This window comes from Belonocnema kinseyi, chromosome 9 (genome assembly GCF_010883055.1).
Source record: "Belonocnema kinseyi isolate 2016_QV_RU_SX_M_011 chromosome 9, B_treatae_v1, whole genome shotgun sequence".
NCBI classification, from domain to species: Eukaryota; Metazoa; Arthropoda; class Insecta; order Hymenoptera; family Cynipidae; genus Belonocnema; species Belonocnema kinseyi.
In genome coordinates, this window is record NC_046665.1 from 14469749 (window position 1) to 14488074 (window position 18326).

An 18326-nucleotide genomic window follows, 5' to 3' on the forward strand; every position below is an offset into this window, starting at 1 on the left:
GTGAATTGCGTTAATTTTACGCTTATCTTTTTCTTAATAAGTCCATGTCTTGCTACCGTATAGAACAGTCGGTCAAATATAGAATTATGTATTACCATTTAAGCTTCATTTGATTTGTTTTTACTTCTGATAAGGGGACCTGCTCTACCAATAACCTTCTTGCCTTCGTTTATGCATCTATCTAACTCCTCCTCTGTATTCCCGTCCCTAGTATATAAGCTACCAAGGTACACGAACTTATAAACTTGTTCAATTCTTTCATCATTTAATACAATATTGTATAATTTTTCTCACTCTTTCCTTCGAACACCATAGTTTTTGTTTTATCTGCGTTAATTTTGAGGCCCATACTCTTGATGCTTGCATTTAGTTTATTCAACATTATTTGTAAGTCTTCGATTGACTCTGCCATAACAACCTTATCACCTGCGAACGCTAACCCACGTGTCCTTACTGTTTCGAGATCCCCTTTTCGTCGAACAGAGCCATTCTTAAACAATTGTCCATAAATAATATAAATAACCATGAAGACATAACGCATCCTTGTCTGACTCCTTGAATAATATCGAAACAGTCACTCAATTTTACATTCACCCTTACACTCGCTTTGCTACCCGTATATATTGCTTTTATAGCTGGTAGGAGCCAATCATTGACTCCATACACTTTCAGGACTTCCCAAAGTTGACTTCTATCTACCTTGTCAAAAGCTTTTTCTAGGTCAACAAATGCACAGAAAACTTTTTTCCTACTCTCAAACTTTTTTTCTGTAATTTGCCTTAATCTAAATATTTGTTCCGTACATGACCTTTCTGGCACAAACCCACTTTGGTCTTCCCAAATCTTTGCTTCGGTTATTTTCATTACCCTACGAATAAGTATTTTTGAGTATATTTTACTTACGGTACTTAATAAGCTAATCCCTTTGTAATTATTGCCGTCGTTTTTATCTCCCTTTCTTTTCTACATTGGTACGATAATCGCTTTTTTCCAATTGCCTGGGACGTCTCCCACTTTGAAACATAAATTTATCAATTCGCACAGTCTATGTGGTATGTACTCGCCACCGTGTTTAAGCATTTCAGCGTTAATACATTCTACCCCGGCAGCCTTACCGTTTTTAATTTCTTAATTATATCCCTAATCTCAGTGACACAGACTTTCTCAATTGAGTTTTCTATCGCATCGTATTCAACATCGTAGTTGGGGTGTCCTATAGCTTCATCTCCGAATTGTCTCCTAAAATAGTCTCTGAAAGCCTCTAGTATTCCATATACATCATATACCATTGCCCCCCTACTATTACTCATGTTGACAAATTCTGTACTTTTGTTTCCTTTCATTTTTTTATAAAGCAGTTTCTTGCTTCCTTCAAAGTCGTTTTGTATTTTCATCCCTTCTTCTGCTCTAATTGTATCTTTACGTTCCTTAACTAATCGTCTGAGTATCCTGTTTTCGTGTCTATAATCATTTCTACGTTTATTTTTTTCTTCATTCCTAAGACCTGCGATATTCAAAGTTATCCTGTACGCTTCTCTCTTTGCTTTTTGGGCAGCCTGAATTTCATCATTCTACCACGCATCACCAGGCATTCTTCCTACAACTGCGGTACCACACAATTCGATCGTACATCTAACAATGATATCCTGTAACCTCTTATGTTGCCCTACCTATGCTTCCGAGTATCTTATTTTGGAAATCTATTCGCACATCCAGTTTTTGTAGGTTCTTAATTTTGATTTGCCGTAACATTTGTACGACAGAGACCTACATTATCGGAATGACGGAGAGCTGAAAAATGATCCTATCCTCAAAATAGTGCACATGCATACAATTTTTATTTAGTACAATAATTATTTTTGTTATTACCCAGTGGGTACACAAGTCCTACACTTGTCCTATATAAGTCTTTCGGCGGACGTCTTAAGGACGTCCTGAGAACCTTTTAAGGACATGAAAAGATTCAAAGGATGTCTTAAAGACGTCAAATAATATGACATGGAGGTACATTCTAAGGACGTCTTTAGGACGTCCTGATGCCCACTGGGTATCCTTTAAAAAATAGTCTGGGTACGTCCATTATGGTATTTTATAGCATCTGCGAATTCAGTCTTAAAAACATGTTATTTTTGTGGAAAAAAGCCGGGGGAACTGTACCCGATTGGCCACATGACGAAGTATCACATGTCCTTAATTGATCCTGAGGATCAATTGTTAAAATGATCAACGGCTTTGAAATGTTTTAGAGTATTTTTTCAAATTCCTTGGCATTTTCAAGATGTTTAAAAAACTTAAAGTTTTTTTAAAAAAATATTACAACATTTTTTAAAATGGACTTCAGTAATTTAATGGGATTTCAAAAGGTTTGAAACATTTTATTAAATTTCAAAAGATTCTTGGAAATTGTATTAATTGTTTCAATAGTTTTGAGCGATTACAAATAATTTGATTGCGGTTTTAAAGAATTTCGGAAGATATGGAAGGATTTTACAGGACATGTGAGGTTATAAAATATTTTAAAAGATTCCAAGGGATTTCATGAGATTTCTGAGGATGTCAATAAAATGATGGGATTTTAAGAGTTCTCATAGTATTTTGATCAAATTGCCAGAATTTTATAAAATATCATCAGATTTCATGTTATAAGATATTTCAAATCAGGCTTTGGAATTTATCTTGAATCTTTATTAATCTATCCTGAATTCTTGAAAAAAAAGATGAATTTTTCTGAATTTACTGAATTATGCCATATTTTTAAACATTTTAATTTTCCTATAAATTAATTAAAATGCTACGAAAATCAATTGGATACTTTTCGAATTCATTGAAATTCCTTTGAATTTAAATTGAATTATTTGGAGTTTTGTTGAACTACCCTATGAGCGTGATAAAAAATACCCTTTGTTACGTATATTTTATACCGCAGGTACTGTGACGTACTTAATTATTATTATTATTATTATTATTATTATTATTATTATTATTATTATTATTATTATTATGTGTTTTATTAAACTTTTACTGGGGTAAACCCGGTGATACATCATAGCCACGCACTAAGTCAAGTGACTGATGAGATTAGAATGTTATGACTTAATTCAAATAATTTTATACAATGGTTGAAACCTCCTGCGATGATGTTAAATGTATAAAATTACGAGCGGCCACGAGCTTTGGAGGTGAACACACTCACCTCTGGATGCTTTCTTAGAGCTACCATCTGCCACTCCACGGGTTTTTAGTCGCTCGCTTCCTGATGATCAAGAAAGTTTCTTACAATGCGACAGGTGTTTAATAAAACCGCCTTCTGAGCTGCTGCCAATACCCTACTGACTCCTAAATGTTCAAGATGTTCAGTGCATCTTGCGTGCACATTGCCTGTAGCTGAAATAACAATGGGATGAATGGATGCATGATTCACATTCCTCCATGACAGATGGTTCTGTAAAGCGCAACATTTCGTTACTCCCGAAGGAGTACGGGAGGACAGGGATGGCACATGTGTTGAAATACCCAGATATTTATGTGATTCGCCTGCAGCCATTGCCTCGATGTCATTTTCGAACTCGCTCTCTAACCCTGCGGTCCCTAATTCCCCTCTGATTAAATGCACTGTTCTGCATCTATCTAGTCCGAACTCCATGTGGATATCATTGTAAAACTGCTTTGTGACATCAATCACTTGCTGCAGTTTCTGGCCTGAACTAGCGTACAGCTTCAGGTCATCCATGTAAAGAAGATGGGTCACTTGATGACCATTCTCATTGTCATGAATTCTGAACCCATGAGACATGCCGTTTAGTGTTTTGCTCAATGGATTCAATGCTAAACAGAACCATAGTGTGCTGAAGGAGTTTCCTTGAAATATACCCGTCGTAAAGCGTATTAATCCAGTTATCCTTGGTTGTCCATGATCAAACTACTTGATTCTTGTACCCCAGAGCCTCTTCGCATGGCTTAGAAAGTCAATAATGCGCTTGATTGTAGTCAATGTATGCCATGTGTAAGTTCCTTTGATGCTCACGAGCTTGAGTCATGGCAACAGCGTCTACAGTGACTAGATCTTTACAGCCTCGTGAGTTTTTGCAACATCCTTTTTGTTCTTCTGTAAGAATGTCATTCTTGTCACAATGAGAATATACCTTATCTGCAATGATAGCTGTAAGACATTTAGAAATTGTTGGAAGACAGGCTATCGGTCGAAAGTCAGATGGTTTTTGAGCGTCTGGTTTTTTTGTATCATATTCGTAGTACCTTGGATCATAAAACCTGGCATCAAATCTGGGTGCTTAATGATCTTCTGAAAACACCTTGCCAACGCAAGATGCACGCTCGTCAGGCACTTGTACCAGAAGTTGTGCACCATGTCCGGACCTGGAGCTTTTCAATTACTTGCCCTCTTCAAGACAACTGAAACATCCAAAGCTGTAATGTTAGTCAGATGCATTTCTGGGCTATTGCTTGCCCTTGCTTCCTCCAGTTTGAACCACGCAGTATCTAAATTGCATCTATTCATTTTTCCCCAAAAGCCCGACCAGTAGTTAGTCATATCTTCCAATTGAAGGACTTCGGTGCCTTGGTGGTTATTTGGCTTTACTCTCAGTTCACGATAGAACCTTCTTTCATCTGTCTGAAAGTTTTGGTTTTGTTGCCTTCGTGCACTACTTTTGTTGTACCGACGCAGTCTGGCAGTAAGAACATCAAGTCTCTGTCGTTGAGAGTCTAAAATTTCATCCAATATTGCTGGTGTTACTGTCTCGATGTGCCGAGGGTGGATGATTTTAGTAACATGGTTCATCAGCTTTCTGGTTCTCTTCCCTTTTGTATATTGAGTTAATCGCCCCAATTTGCACCTTTCTTTGCTGACGTCCATATCCAACCTGATCTTCCTTGGTGGATCTCGATCCCTTGCTGGGACAAAAACTGCATTTGCAGGCCTAGTTTTTCGTCCCGACGTTCTAACGGCTGCTACAGCTGCACAGTATACAAGAGTTTGCACCTCTAACGCATTTTGTGCTGCGTTCAAATACGTAAGTAAAACCTTACCGTCGAAATGTGCTATTAGTGTACGCAGATGATTTCTGATGTTTATTTCAGGCAGAGAATGCCTCAGTGTTGTTTCCATATATCTGAATTCTAGTAAAGCATGAGCAAAATTCCTTTCCATGTGCTGTAGTTCTTCTGAGATTTCCCTATCCACATCATCGTTAGTAATATCCGGATGTGGTTCTAATGGATCCGATGCATGGTGTTCATTATCCCTAGCACCTATGCCTTCAGCATCAATCAAGTCTTCGTTATCCACATCTTCCAAGGCGAGCTCATCAACAGGAAGCTGCCGTTCCACTTCCATTTTGATAGCAGCTGTTTCAATAGCTGAAAGCAGTCTGTTTACAGATATTGACCGTTTTTGATCTACCAGATTCTGCTCATTTATTTTTGTGGCTAGCTCTGGGTATTTAATGTAAGAAGAGCCTATGATGTTCTCTCCTCACACTTTCCCCACATTTCTCTGCCAAAAAATTAAGGCGCATAACGTCTCTGTTCATATGGTATGTCCATTTTCGTCGCTATTTTTGGTTGCTGAACCTCTGCTTCTGCCTCTGGTTGTATAAGGTCATCCACCTCTGGAGGAAGTGGTGGTGTTGGATCATCAATAGGTTAAGGAAGGACATCAATTGCTCCTGCTTGACCGTTTGTCGCGGCTTCCTCTAACTGATGTTCATTGCCGTCGTTTTTCCACGCCAAATCAACCTGTTGTTTAATCTCCATTGCTCGGTCTTCTGTAACATGTAGATTAGTCTTGATGTCTTTCACCTTAGCGATAAGATCTCTTAGTGCGACCTTTTGTATATCAGGATACTTTGCAGCAAATGTTGTTCTTAAATTGTATCCTTTTTCCTTCGTTGTTTCAAACTTCGCACTTTCATAATAGGGACGCACCAATTCCTCTTTCATTGTGGTATCCCAATTGATGCTCTTCCACTGTATTTCTGTCGAGGTGGTTGGCTGCAAACTGCTAGTGCTAGCCAAAGCATCCTCAGCAGGCACAGTTGATGTTCCACTGCTTACCGTTTGTCGCAGATGTTCTTGCTCGTCAGCTGTTTGATTAGTGAGATCTGCCTGACCATCTCGCAGCTCACCATCGCCACCGTCCCGCATGCTGTGGCCCCCAGCGGTGGCTCCAGGGGCGCCTTGACGATCCTCGGGAAGCGACAAGCGTTTCAAAATCTTTAATATATTCTCCATTTTTCATTGATGGGTTTTGGTGTTCTACTTAGTCCCTCTCCTCTTCGTTATCATCCTATTTGGCATGGGGAACCCTGTCAGTAGCAATGCTACCTTCAACATTGCCGTCAAAGTCATGAGAGGCGAGCTCAAGCCCTACCGCGACATCAACGCGGAACACCTTCGGTATGGACAAAACATTTCTGTGTTGAAATGTTGTCACAGGCTTATACTGCCCAACATGTCGAAGGCATTTTTGGTTAGAGATGGATTTTTATTTGATCATTTTTGCACGGGGCTGTCCCTGTATATATCATCAGTCACGAACGCATTTTTATAATGCAATCAAGTGATCTGATAAGAGCAGTCTGCCCAGACATATTGGACAAAGCCTGGTTTTAACCCATCACTGACGGACTGGGTTTCAGTCAAGTACACGATGGGGGGACCTACAGCTTAAGGTGGGTTCCGAACCACCAGAACCTCTATAAAGGTACATTGAAAAATTTCCAGAGGTACCGGCTCAGGGATCGAACCCCGGACCTCTGAGGTGAAGTCGGAGTGTCTAATTAACTGAGCCACCATTATTATAATAATAATAATTATTATTATAGATAATATATAATAATATATAATATTATTATTATTATTTATCATCAAACCATTAAGCTATTTCGGTGATAAAGGGAGTAATATGAGGGCGGAGGTATAGATTGTTAAGATTGATCTAGAATTTTCATTTTATTTATGTAAATAACACTTTCGTTCCGAAACACTGCTCCTATCCAGGTTGCTGATTAATCTCTCTTAAATAAATGCGAGTTTTTTAGACTCCATAGGGAAGCATTCATTTTACATGTGAACAAATTTTATTTTAAATATCACTGTTATTTTTATCATTTCAGGGCAATTTTATTTTCGTATTTAGGCAATATAAAAACAGTTTACATAGATTATGGAGGCTGCCTAGACTCCGCATAATTGTCCTTTGGCCATTATTTTACTTCTTACTATATATTATATAAATAATTTTTTTCATACAAAGTTTATTATCACTAAAAAGAAGACAGTTATTCCCGAAACTGAAAAAGGTAAATAAAGCTTATAAATACTTACTTCCTAACAAAAATCCGTTGGCATTCAATAAATAATCATCTTTGTTGCCTTATCCAAGCCATCATACTTGAACTCGTTTGCGTTTGTTAAAGTTTTTTTCTGTTTTTCGGAAAGAATCCTGGAATTGTGGACACAGATACAATTTTCTTGATTCCATTTCCGAATAAAACGTACGCGCACTCAATAATCTTTGCATTATCACTGATTTCAGACATTTTATTATTTATAAATTGACTACTGAGTTCCCAGAGATGCGAAACCACAAAACAAAACAATTCGATTATCTATCTTCGCGTGTCCTAACATTTCCCAGGCTGTTCCTAATTACCACAAAGAAATGTTGCCCACACGCTATGCCTGCTTGGGAGGAACACGATGCAACATACTCTTGCCATGGTAACAACATTTGTCAGGTCATGTTCCGCTTGTATAGCGCTAGTATGCGCATTGCGCAGTAACTAAAGGCACTGCATTTCAATAGAAATATGCCGGCCGGGTGAGTTTTATACTAAAATCGAGAAATATACTCTATGTATAAGCACATTGGTATTAAACTATTTTGATCGATCAGTTGTATCTTTCGTGACTTTCGGTATTCCGCTTGATTTCTGTACTTACAGTACTTCTATACTTCAATACTTCGGTACTTAGCTGCACTATATTTCGCTATATATATATATATATATATTTATTTATTTATTTATTTATTTATTTATTCACATTCAAGAGAAGTACGACTTTACTCGGTAGAGGTTGAGTTAAAACTGAGGTCTCGATTTTTCTTGGTATCGCCTACCGGTCCTCCTTCTTAATATTTATAATCTATCTGCGCACAACATTTTACATGGAATTATCGATTGATTGAAATAAACAAATAAAAAGAGGAACACTTGGCCAAAATGTCAAAGTTTCGTTTGAAGGTATTTTCGGCCGTTTTCACGCTGACAGTTCTCACGATTCTATCCGAACCAGAAAATTTTTAAATGACACGCCCCATTGGCCACTGCATGAGTGGAATGTTGTCTTCCTTGAGGAGAACGATGGATCCCACCTTTATTTGGTGTTCTCCGTTTTTCCACTTATGCCGAATATTTAACTCGTTGAGATACTCCTTGTGCCACCTTTTCCAGAAACGCTGACGCATTTTTTGTATGTGTATCCATCGTGACGATGCGAAAGGTGATGCTGAAGTGAGATCCATCTCTGGTAGATTTGTGGGAGAGTCATCTATTATGAAATGACGATGCCAAGCGTATTAAGTTCTTCAAAGGTAAAAAGAACATCATCTATGACACGCTTAAAATGATGTTTGAATACCTGAATGATTGTTTGAATATTCCTCCAAAGTGAGTGGTCACTAAGGACTTGAGAGACCCTTTCATTGTGCATCTCAGATTGTAAGAGACATTTAATATCATTTAGCTCATTATTTTCACCTATGAAAGTGGAGCCATTGTCGGAATATATGACATTAGGCCTTCCACGTCGAGCTGTAAATCTACGTAGAACAGCTAGGAAACCTTCAGTGGTCATGTCACTAACTACTGCAATATGTACTGCCTTAACGACGAGACAGATAAAAATTGCGACGTAAACCTTGACTCGTGATCGATTGCGGAATTTATTTCTTTTATGTAAAATGGACCACAATAATTGACTCCAACGTTACTAAATGGACGTGCTTGAGTTATTATAATGCTTGGCCAGTTTCCCATAAAGTATTCAGCTGACGACGGATTTACACGGAAGCATCTGATACATTTACGAATGATCTGTCGGACTTGACTTCGGCCATCGAGGGGCAAAAATCGTCGACATGCGTACGGCACACAACATTATCTGTATCTCGGCGGTGTTTGTTTTTCAAATACTCGTTGAGAATTATTAGCCCAATTATGTGGCTTAATCGATGTTAATTTGCTCTTTCTGTGAACTCTTCTTGCTATTTTCAAATCGTTCATTTCTTCGGCATAATGTGTGATTTGAGTTGCACGAATTATAGCCTTTTCCGCTTTATTTATTTCTGATGCTCGTAAAAGCCCCCTTTAAGAGTTTTATAATTTTAGTCGAAGACAATACGCAACAATTTTTTTTAGCCTTTAGAATGAAGAAAATTTGTTAAAGAATTCTAGATTTGGAAGAGTGTTTAAACAGAATTCTTTCTTCAACCCGGCGAATTCATTTGATGATGGGATTTCGATTATCCAAAAGTAGACGATTGTCGAATCGGTCCAAAAAAACAGTTTTTTTAATGGAAACATCAATTGCCTTGTGGACTGTTGAGTACAATTTTGCAAGCAGTTCTGCGCCGCAGAGCTCCAAATGTGTGATGTTAATAGGTTTTAAAGGGGCTACTATAGGTTTAGCACACAGTAATTTTGTTTCAGAGTGACTTTGGCTATTTTTCGATTTAATATATATGGAAGCTCCGTAACCCTTCTTGCTCGCATCACAAAATCCATGTGGTATTTCCGAATGAAATACCATCCATGTTTTGTGTATGTTATTCGGTAATGACTCATCCCAATCTACTTTTAACTCCCAGAGTTTCTGCATGATTATTTTTTCAAATAATATGATTGGGCCTAGTAAGCCTAGGGGATCGAAAAGTTTGGCAATCTTAGAAAGTACCGTTCTTTTAGTAATTTTTGATTTTAGTACGGGAGAGTGCACCGAATAAATTATGCTGTCACTACTGGAGTTTCATGAAACACCAAGGGTTTTTAAAGTTTTACCATTATTAAATTGGATTTTTTTATTGATGCTGGTACCTGGAATTCCTCGTGAGAGATTTATATAATTCGAGGCCCATTGACGCATATTCGAACAAACAAGATTAAGCAGTTTCATTACACTATCACGTATTTAAACTCCTTCTTCAATAGTTTCTGCTCCTGTGATGAGATCATCCACATATAGATCTTTTTCAAGAACAACAGCTGCCTTTGGATATTGACGACCTTCATCATTTATTAATTGCTTAATAGCCCGTGTTGCAAGAAACGGAGAAGAACTAATTCCAAATGTCACCGCATTTAATTTAAGGGAGTCAAGATTTATTCGATCACGTCGCCACAGAATTCTTTGGAGCCTTCTATCTTCGTCTCGAATCTCGAATTGTCGATACATTTTTTTCAATGTTGCCTGTCAGTACGAATATGTGGAACCTAAATCGAAGTATGCGCGATATTATGTCATCTTGTAATCTGGGCCCTAACAATAATGTATCGTTTAACAAAAGACCGGATTCGGATTTTGCTGAACCATCGAAGACTAATCTGACCCTTGTTGTTGAACTATCTTCCTTAAATACCGCATTATATGGTAAATAAAAACCAAATTCCCCTTGATCTTGAATTAACGACATGTGATCGAGTGTTAAATATTCTTCAATGATATCCGAATATTGACTTCGCAGTTCGGGTTGAAGTTTAAATCTTCGTTCGAGACTATTAAGGAGTTTTAAGGCTACGGATCGTGATTCTCCTAATCTCTCATGATTTTGTTGAAAGGGTAATGCTACTATGTATCAACCTAAATCATTACGAGTTGTCTGAATACGAAAATGTTCTTCGCATGCAATCTTTTCAGGAGAAAGATGAATTTGACTGAAACCCTCTTCCAATTCCCAAAATTAAGAAATCTCAGATCTAAGCTCCGCAAAATTGCATTTTATCGCGCGTGATATTGTGAGAGACTTGAAATTAAGATTTCCGCCTACGGTCTATCCTAGTTCAGTTTTTTGTAAAATAAAATCTCCAGCCCGATCAGATAATATGATTTGACCCCTATAAAACATGGATAACGATGGTCTAGATCCAAGAAGCATGTCCACTTTTGATGACAAGGAATGTTGGATCAGCGAGTTGTATATTCGAAGGTATTTTGATCGCATCCCGAGCATTAGAAACTGTTGTTAGGTTATTTAATGCACCCACAGGAACAGAACATCTCTTCTTTGGCAATCGTAGTGCCGTGGCTAAGTTCTCCGTTATGAAGTTAGCAGATGAACAGGTGTCAAGAATAGCTCGACATCGTATCGGTCGTCTGTCTTTATCCAATGAATAAAGCACTGCGCTTGTTATTAATTGATTTATTGGAATTTTTGTCGTCAATGAGATGTATCGATCACTATTTCCTATGGGTCTTGTGAGCTATGAATTAATGAATGAAGACTCAAGATGCAAGAGTGTTATGTTTTTTGTTGCAAATCATGCAACTGCCGAATTTACATTCCTCTAATTTGTGATTAAATTAAATACAATTTGGACAAAGTGAGGCATCTTGCACAACTTGAATTCTTGCCGGAATTGAGAAACTGCAGAATTTCTCATATCGAAAAGGGGGGTGAGTCTTGCATCTATAAGTCGGGCATGGTTTTATAGTCGCTATTAGGAAAGCTGTTTTTGCGTTCCTTTTGTTTCCAGAACTGGCTGGTGTGCTACTTGTGTCTTTGCTGAGATTCTTATTCTTAGATTCGCGCTGAGATAAACGAGTGGCTGTTCTGTATAATAGTTCCAACATATCATCGAATTTAGGGAATTCGTCTCGCTTTAGGGTTTCGTCCCATTTTTCTAATGTTCATAACGACCGCTTAAGGTTGGCGATGTAGCCAGTGGCAACTTAACCCAGAGCTTCGTCTGCTGAACATCCAAAGTACGATCTATGATACCTGTATATTGATCTGCCGGTTGCGTTGACGTTAAAAGGCGTTGACCGTCTGCCAAAATTTCAGGATAATCATCCTGAAAGGCCTAACGATCGAGAACAAGATCGATATGAGGGTCTCTGTGTCTAACAACTTGATTTGATCCTGTATATCGTCAAACGTTTCAAAGGTACTTTTTAATCTTTACAAATGTGAATCTAATTTTATTGCATCCGGTTGTTCTTCACGATATTTGTCCGAGAAGTTTTTAAAATTAACTATTTGACCCTTGATAGTAAATATTGGTAATCCGACTCGTAGGACCATGTTTTGTCGAGTAATAAATTAACCTTTTATTTAAGGAACTAAACTCACTATTCACCACTTACATTAAATGAAACACATTGACTCAATGTATAAAAGACAGAAGAGTAGGAAAAACAATGCCCCGTTCATGGTCACAGAAACCACTTATAATAAATAAATTATCATATAGTAGCCTTCTCGGATTCGAAGACTATCCCAATTAGTAAATCAATCAATACGTTTTTTAGCGACAATCTACCTTGACAATTTGTACAATTTTACATTGAATACTTTCGAAATTTTCCATTTAAAATTGTCATTTAAAAAATGAGACAATTTCAAATTAAAGTCCTTAATAGTTAAATTTATAATTAGAAAAGTTCAGGTTAAAATAATTTCATATTGAAGCATTACACATTGGCAATTTAAAATTAATCGTATTCCAAATCGAACAATATTTAATTGTGTCTTTCAAACTTTCAAACGCTTATAATTGGAACAACGTTGTATTGCACATTTCCAAATTGTATGAACTCCTGTTGTTAAATCAGTAATATACATTTAGTAATAGAAAATTAAGCTTCCAAAAATATATAATTAAACAGCCCATTTTGGACTTCCGTTTCCGGCATGAAAGTATAAAATAGTGGGAATTGTTGATGCTGAGTTTTTCTTATATTGTGGTGAAATTTGAGGTGAGTGGTTTGTGGAAGTGTGTAGAAGGGTGTCGATGTGAGAGTTTAATTGAGGGATTGTGAGATTGAAAAGGGGGGTAGATATTTTGGAGGTTTGAGACAGATTTGTATGGAAGTTTGCTTGGAGATTCGTCACAGGGTGAGAGGACTGTGTTGGTCTGGTTGGTACTGACAAGGTTGGGTAGCGTCAAAGAAAGTCGAGATAGGTATCAGATCGCGACGGTAGATAGAGGCAGGGAAGCATAGAAGGCGGGAGAGTTTGAATTTGCTTCATGGCTAGGGGTGCGAGTATTTCCACGGAAGAAATAGATCTAGAGCAGGAAATGTTCAGTACGTCAAAAGAGGAGATCAATGGAAAGAAGGCAAGATCGCCGCCGGAAAAGCAGAGTTTGGTAGGGAAGAGTGATAATAGTAAGGGGGCTGACGGAAGCGGAGATGAAAGTGAGTTTACGATGAAAGAGGAAAGACTAAAGGAAATTCGCAAAGTGATGATAGAGGTGATGGGGATTTATGAAAAAAGCAGAAGAAAGGGGGAGAGAAATTAAAAAAGGAAATTAGGGGGGAAATGGCTAAAGTTAAGAAGGGAATAGAAAAATGGGAAGAAATAAGGGAGAAATTAGAAATAGGATGCAGTCACTAGAACAAAAGCTAGAAAAGCAGGAAGAAGATAATAATAAAAAGGTAGAGGAGATGCGAGGTAGGATGAAAAAACTTGAAAGCTCGAATAATAAAGGGTATAAGATTAGAGGGGAAAGAGCTGAAGAAAGGGGTGGACGAAGTACTAAAAAGGATTAGTGCTAATGTAGAGGTAGAGGAAATGCGAAATATAGAAAGGGAAGAGCGAAGAAGGGAGATAATGGTACTGGTGAAATTAAAGAAATTGGAACATGAGAGAGAGGTGATGACAAAGAAGAGGCTATTATATTGAAGTCCAGAGAGAATAGAGGATGCTTTGTTATGGTTAGAAAGGAAGATGCAATATAAATTGAGAAAAGTAGCGGAAGATGAAGGAAAAAAGGTAAAGAGAACATGGGCTAAGTGTGGGAGAATACAGATAGATGGAGTGTGGTGTGATTGGGATGAAGAAAGGGAACAGATAGTAAGAACTGAGGTGCAGGGAAACTAGGAGAAGAAGGAACAGGATTTAGGAAAATAAGATATAGTAAGGAGGAAAAAAAATGAGAAACAAAAGCAAGGAAGAATGGAAGATTTGTTACTGGAATATAGCAGGATTGGAGAGAAAGGGTAGGGAGTATATGAGAAATTTGACACAATGGGATGTAGTCATAATGATGGAGGCGTGGGTAGATAAAAAGTGATGGGAAAGATTAAGGGGAAGGTTACCAAGAGATTACAAATGGCAGATGCAAAATGTAAAGAGGAAGAATAAAAAGTGCAGGTCAATGGGAGGAATGGTGATGAGAGTAAGGAATGAATGTGTAACAGGAAAAGATAAGAAAGACAGGAGGGAACAAAAAGAAGTTTTTATAGTAGAAGAGGTAATGATTGGAGGAGAGAAGTGTAAGGTAGTGGGAGTTTATGTGAACGGTGATATGCAGGAGAAAAAAGAGATAAAAGAAATGATTGAAGAAAATAAAGAAGAGAGTAGGCTGATGATAGATGGGGAGTGCAATGCGAGAACAGGTGACAGAGGAGGAAGAGAATGGAGATAACAGAGAGGAAGAAAATCTAAAGATAAGGTACTAAATGGGATGGAAAAAAGATGTTGAAGAGCTTTGAGGAGTTGGGATGGTATATCTTAAACGGAAATATAGAAGGAGATGAGAAAGGAGAATATACAGCTCAGGAGGTGATAGGGGGACGGTAATTGATTATTGGATAATGGATGATGAGGTAGGAGTGAAGGGTAAGAAACTAGAGGTAGGTGAATATATTGATTCGGATCACTTTCCCTTAATAGTGGCATTAGAGGGGGGAGGATAAATGTAGTAGGGAAGAATATATGAAAAAAAGAAAGAGTATACTGAGTTGCGTTATAAAAAGAAAGAGGAAGAGATTAAAAGGTTTGAGGAAAAGGTGGAGAAGGCTAGTACAGAAGAAGAGGTATGGAAGGTAGTAAATAGAGAAAGAAAAAACAGAAAAAGTGTAAAACAAGACATTGAAATGGTCCAATGGAAGAAAAATTTTTTGGATTTGCTAAGAGGAGTAGAGAGAAAAGTTATAAAGGAAGAAAATTATGGTAAAGAAAGAGATGATGAAGAGGACATATCAAGGGAAGAAATAGTTAAGGTTTTAGGAATTATGGAGGATGAAAAGGCACCTGGCATAGATGAGATTCCATATGAAGTATGAAAATATGGATGGGAGGAACTAGTGAAATGGGCATAGATAATGTGTAATAGAGTATGGAGAGGAGAGGGGTGGCCAGGGTTATGGAAAAAAGGAGTGGTTATACCAATAGTAAAGAAAGGAAAAGGAGAGAAGGTTAAAGCTTATAGGGGCGTGACGTTGATGTCGACACTGTATAAAATATATGTAACTATTTTATCGGTTAATGGACAACATCTATGTTCTGAACTATCTAGTAAATAAGAGAATTAAAAGCGAAAAAGGGGCAATGATAACAATGTTCGTGGACTTAAGACTTAGCGTGGACTTAGCAATGTTCGTTGGAAAAGGGGACGTTCCTGACCGTAGTTACTTTTGTGACTAGTCATTGGGATGCCTTCCGGCCCCCAATAACACGTTGGAAAAGAAGCTGTGTGTGTCGTAAGTTTTTTCTGGGACCAGTCACAGGGGTGCCTTCCGCCCCCCCATGACACGTTGGAAAAGAGATCGTGTGTGACCAATATTTATTGTAGAACCAGTCACAGGGGTGTCTTACCGCCCCAGTGACACGTTGGAAAAGGGGTCGCGTGTGACCTAAGTTATTTTCGTGACCAGTCATTGGGATGCCTTCGCGCCTCCCATGACACGTTGGAAAAGGGGTCGTATGTGACCTAAGTTATTTTTCTGAAAAGCCATTGGAATGCCTTCCTGCCCCACATGACACATTAGAAAAGGGGTCGTGTGTGACCTAAGTTATTTTTGTGACCAGTCATTGGGATGCCTTCCCGCCCCCCAAGACACGTTGGAAAAGGGGTCGTATGTGACCTACGTTTTTTCTGGGACCAGCTGCAGGAGTGCCTTCCCGCCCCTCAAGACACGTTGGAAAAGGGGTCGTAGGTGACCTAAGTTTTTCTGGAACCAGTCACAGGGGTGTCTCCCCCCCCCCGCCATGACGCGTTGTAAAAGGGGTCGTGTGTGACATAAGTTATTTTTGTCATCAGTCATTGGGATGCCCTCCCACTTCACAGGACACGTTGGAAAAAGGGTTGTGTGTGTGTGTCCGAAGTTTTTTCTGGGACCAGTTACAGGGGTGCCTCCCCCCCCCCATGACACGTTGGAAAAGGGGTCGTGTATGACCTGAGTTTTTTTTGTGACCAGTCATTGGGATGCCTTCCGGCCCCCAATGACACGTTGGAAAAGGAGTCGTGTGTGATCTAAGTTTTTTCTAGGACCAATCACAGGGGTGCCTTCCCGCCCCCATGACACGTTGGAAAGGGGGTCGTGTGTTACCTAAGTTATTTCTGTGGCCATTCATAGTGGCCAAAAAATCCGGGACACGTGACTCATCATTTTTGAAGTAATATCGATTGATGATAGTCTCATCAAAAAGTCAATGCCCCAGAAGAGGTTTTCCCTTTTGAGAACTGTAGTCTTGACCCGCGGTCGATAACGAAGGGCGCCCCGATACCGCGTGTAAAGTGATGGTAACAGCTAGCCCTAAATACTAAAATGCTGCCTTTATCTACCCAATGATTTCTATCTTTCGCAAAATTCATATACCTATAAAAAATTTAAAGTCGGATTGAACCAACACCCTTAAGCGAGCTTAAACTTGCGATAGCAGCAAGCCGCGTGCGTAGCGCGCGATCAGAATGTGCCCGCGCAGGGGCAGACTTTTCAATTTTCTTTGGTAAATTCTTCAGTCATTTTAGAATTGATTTTTAAGATTTTGCGCAAATATCAGTCTATTTATATACTTTATCATAAACGATCACATGATTCAGGAGTTGCGCATATTCCTCCTTAAAAAAGCGTAAAATAGAAAAAATTAATATCTTCAGATTTCAGAGCAAAAGTGAAGATTATTCTATTACTTTGAATGTGCGATTTTCCCATTTTTCTAAAATTCCACAATAAGAATAAGATACCTCCAAAAATGTATTCACTTCTATTTCCATAGCGACCGCCACACTTTTCTATTCTCCCAAAGAGAACGTGTTTTCAATGTATTTAATTCCTTTTAATTGTACCGGTAACGCACCTCACAGAGATATTTATTATTCCTCAGAAGTGGTCATGTTTTAATTTCATTTAATTCCTTCTAATAAGTTCACAAAATATGTGTAATAAGTTGTTTTAATTCCTTCATGCGGAATGTAAATTCTGAAGTTTTAATTCTCACCAATTCAACTCTGCCTCTCTAGAGTTATAATTATTTAAATTCACACATTTGCAGAGATTTCTTTGCTGCATTTTTAAGACGTTTAAATATACTATTGAAATATAAATAAATATCGAAGTCCAAAGCATGGACAGCCCCGCAAGCAGCACTGAAACGAGACGACAGTATAAAATATAATTGCAACCTGATTCAGAAGATGCTATCCCATTATCAACCTGGTACAGAAACCAAAAAACTCGACGAAAAGAGGTATGTTAATATGAACATATTACTTTGAAGCTGCATGGTTAAAAAATGATGTCACTATTATCTTCAATTCCTGTCCGATTGTTCCACCTGCAAGTGAAATCAAAAACTCTAGTGCCGTGAATATCAGCGAGATTAGGGATGAACCCGTTGCTAAGATAAACAGAGGGATGGAAGAGAATTCTGGAGAAGCTTACGTCATTTCTTCTGGATCATCGTTTTGTGGAATCATTGATGTCCAGAATTCTATTACAGAAAACGCCAATGTCCAGTTTGAAAACCTTAAGATCAACAATGATATCACCCATGATAACATAGAAAAATAGAGGTAATTTTAGTTTTTGTAAATTTCATTTCTCAATTTAAGTTCAATTTTCTTTAAAGAGCGATGGCTAATTTCTTTAATTTTTTTCTATACAATCAATATTGGCGAATTTGCAGAACAAGAAAGAACTTTTACGTACAGTGTCATAGAATCATTAGTCGATGGCATTAAGAATATTAAAGTTGAAGTTACGAGGGTAGTTCAATAAGTCCTTAGAATGACCAACAGATGGCGCGCGAACCGCTCCAAATCATCTGTTTTCAGTCAGCACCACTCCCGACTAGATATATG